This window comes from Vulpes lagopus, chromosome 24 (genome assembly GCF_018345385.1).
Source record: "Vulpes lagopus strain Blue_001 chromosome 24, ASM1834538v1, whole genome shotgun sequence".
NCBI lineage: Eukaryota > Metazoa > Chordata > Mammalia > Carnivora > Canidae > Vulpes > Vulpes lagopus.
In genome coordinates, this window is record NC_054847.1 from 29,322,888 (window position 1) to 29,327,059 (window position 4,172).

Sequence of the window (4,172 nt, forward strand, 5' to 3'; positions counted from 1 at the left end):
CATCATGGATATATCCTCATATTGGCAAGAACACAGTACATAACTGTTGAAGTAAGCTAATTGATAGTATTAAGCCCACACATTGAGGTGCAATGCACAAAATGCCCCTATTATAAAGGTACTTTCACAGCCCCAGCACTACCATCTTTTGAACACCCACTCACAGAAGACACACATTGCCATTCCTGGCTTCTGGCAAAAGGTCCACAGCCAGTTTTCTTTGGTAGAGAAAAACCAGCAGATGATTGCATGGGTTTTCTTGGTTCTGTCAGTGGTCAATCTGTGTCTGGAAGTGAAACTCCCCTTTCCACAGGATTTCATCACAGCAGTAACCACAGGATACAAATCTTGGTCATTGATAGTGTCTCAGCTCAGCTGTGTACCCTAATGTGAAAATGAAACTTGTGTCCCACTCCCTTATGTTCCCTTTCCTCACATTGCCAATTTCTAAAATGATGCTGAGATTAAAATCTGTTCCTTCTTGAGTGGGGTCATCACGCACGGTGATAGATCTGTCTCTAAGACCCTCACTAAATGAGAGAGAACAGCGATGTTGTTGAGATTTTTACATCAGAAAACATCCTTTGATTACTAGGTGGTTTGTATTTCTGCAGACAAGTTTAAAGTACATATATTTGGATATCCTTCCCTACTGCAATACCATGGGACTCATAACCTTCTTCCTTAGGAAAATGCCATTTCGATTCTTAATTGAGAATGCTCAGTCTTCCAAATCACACAAGCCAGAGTGGCATCATAGAAAGTTAGAGAGTCCTCCTTTAATTCCATAGCACACCTCAGGCAAATTACTTAACCTGAATTTCAGTTTCCTCCTCAAAAAAAAAAAAAAAAAAAAAAGAGGATAATAATAATGCTTACCTCATAGGATTGAATAACAGAGAATGGGAACTGTTTCTCTCTATTCCCAAAACTTAGGAGATATTCAATAAATGTTCTTTTCTAACAGCCATTTTAACTATTAGGCAAGGTACCAATTTAAAGTCCTTTCAAATAAAATCACCTAATAGTTACAGAACTGTTTTGAGTCCATGAATCTGAGGGCCGGTACCTAGCCTGGTACACAGTAAGCTCTACAGATGAATGTTAGCCATCAATGTCTTCATTGTGACACGCTACTTTGCTGTAATCTAATTTTTGTACCTTCTCCATGTTCTCTTCTCTTATAGATGGCTTTTCTAAAATGTGCTTTGCTCTCTTCCATTGTGGTTGGGAGCATCTATTGGTTCTTTTCCTATGCAGAGCAATTACCAATATCCATCAAAATTGTAAATGCACAAATTCTTTGAACCAGCAATTCGACTTTTAGGAATTTGCACATAGGACATTGTGCATATGCAATCTGTCATATGTAGAAAAACATTTATCGTAACATTGTTTATAATAGCAAAGATGGAAAATAACCTATTGTTCACTAGGAGAGTAGTGAAATGATGGTCTGTCCACAAAAAGAAATACTGTGAATGGGGCAACTATAAACACTGGCATGAGACAATCTCCAAGATATGTTGTTAAGCAAAAAGAGCCCGGGACAGAGCAAGGTCTATGATCCTCTACCATTTGGGTTAAAAAGCTACACGCATACACGTTCTTGTATAAGCATAGAACATGCCTAGAAAGACACAAGACTGGTAATGACATTTGCCTCTGGGAAAGGGGAGAAGGATAGTTACTTTTCAGACAATATCCTCTTATAAAACCTTTAAAATTTTGTACTATGCACATGTAGTTACTTTTCCAAAATATATCACTAAAACTGTTCTGTGTTATATCACCGATTAGATCTGGGAAGAGGATGATAGATTGATAGATGAAGGAAACTTCTAGAATGCTTTAATTTTTTTTTCTTTTACAAAAGCAAGATGTTTGTATTGCTTGTAATTATTTAAAACTTAGTAAGAATAAAAATAACTGGAAAGTGAAAATACAGCTAGTGAAACCTCCATCACTTCCACAGTACAAATGACTGTTCCTCAGTCCACGAGCATTTACTAAGTACTTATTAAGACCCTGATGTTCTGTTGGATGTAATAGCAAGGGATGGAGGGCCCAGGCTCTCCCTTCACAGGTGAACAGCATCCAGGAGTAAGGATTTATTGCAGGCAGCAGGGAGGCCGGCCTGTGTGGGGACACATTCTAAAGGAGAGATTTGCATAATCTCAACCATCTCAACAGCAGAGGTAATGAGGATGTTAGGGACAAGTTATGTGCCCTCCTTTCTCCATTTCCTAGTCTTTAAAGTGGAATAATCTGCCTTGGCTCTCCTCTCACTGGAATGCTGTTAGGATTAATGAGCTAAAGTTTGTGCTTACATAGCGTCTTTCTTCTGAGAACTCAGAGTGCTTTGCAAAGTATTCTTATTAATATTCATAGGGCGTTTTATATATTTTTCCACCTTTCACTTTGGAAGTTGCACATCTATACCTAAAGACTCTGATTCTTCTCTCACTCTTCCTCAACATCACTTTCTCTTTTGCACCAAAATAGTGCAGTTTCAAGCTTTAAAGTCTTGCTGGCTTTATATAGCTTAAGGCTAATAACATCACACAGCTTGCCTGCAGGAGAACCCACCTGTACCTTCTAAAATTTCTACAGTTTCCACTGTATACATATGCATGATAAACCTTAACTCATGGTAAGATATCAAACAAATATATACCAGGGAAGAAAAAAAAATCATCCATAACCAAGACTGCTTCTTAAGAAGCGTGAAATCACAAAAGCAGTAAGTCGTTTGAGGTTGGGCTTGCAGGCTCAGGGATAGAGGCTGAACCCCGCCACCCTCCACTGACCCCAGAGACAAACGGCTCTGCATGGCAGTGATGACTTGTGGTTGGGGCTAGAAGACAGGGTGTGTGGAAGGAGAGAAGAGGAGGGAGCGGAGACAGGAGGAAGGGAACAGAGGCAGAAAGGTAGCAGGAGGCCATGCCTCACAGAAAGGGACTCTTCTCTACCCTCTCCACAGTTAGAATAAATTCCACCAAAGCTCACAAACTCCTAGGAGGGAGATGGGTTTCCTATGTAAACTGGGTGGAGTGTATGTATAGCCAGAGATGGAGGTAAGGAGACAGAGAAAAGGCGATGAGGCTGGGGACTTCCAATGCTTTGGGACTGACTAGGATCCAAGCTGATTAGACTAAACCTCTGAGGGCCAAAGAGCCTCTGCTGACATAAGGACAGAGATGCGTGATGTCCATGGATGCTGGTGATTTATGCATGCTTACCAATGTTAAAGTAAAGCTTAGAAGAAGAAAAACTTTAGGCTGAGAAAGGTGGCCCTGCTCAGCTTGGAGCAGGTGGAGAATGGGAGGCGGAGAGGTGAGGGGACCCAGCCCCGGTCCCTGGGGTCCTACTCCCAGTGGGCTGCTGGTCGTGTGGAATCAGCCCATGCCACCGCTTACCTCATCTTCCCTCGGACCCGTTTCTGCCCTGGGTGGATGTCTGAGAACAGCACTGGCTGAAGCCTTCGACGGAAGGGTTCATAGGAGGGCTGCCTTCTCAGAGCACGCTACCTGTTGGGCCCTAGGCCAATCTCACAAAACAAAGCTTCTTGCAGCAACTGAGAAGAAACAATTTGCATAACTTAAAGCTATGTTGGAGTGTTGTGCTTCATGTCTGAGCAGCAGAAGTCTTGAGCTTTAAATAGCCCAACCCTAACATATATTTAAGAGCAATGTTCTAAAGGCTGTGTTACATAAAGTGGAAGGAACCCTTGGTGACACCACAGCAAAGTGCCGGGTCCCCTTTCTCACAGACTGACACAAGCCAGCCTCGGTTAGGCAGCTGGGAGGAAAACTTTCCCATTGTCTGAAACCCAAAAAAAGGTCAGCCCTGTCCACAATTTGGAGAGTCCCCCAGAGTTCCACCAACTGCAAATGTCTCCTCCCATGGTCTACCATGTCCTCGACAATCCCGAAAGAGTTACCACAGTCACTTCCATGGATTAGGCAATGAAAGAAGAGTCATAATTCCTGGAAGGACATTTAGGATTGCCTAAATGTACTATAGGTACAACTACAGGCACAGGCCTCGGTTGGTGGCCAGAAGCTATAGGCATCTTTCTCCTTCTGGCCCTCTCCCACTTGAGTTTCACTCTCTTTGGTCTGCTAGTAAGCACTCCACACATTTAGAAACAATGAAAGGCCAGGTTGCGT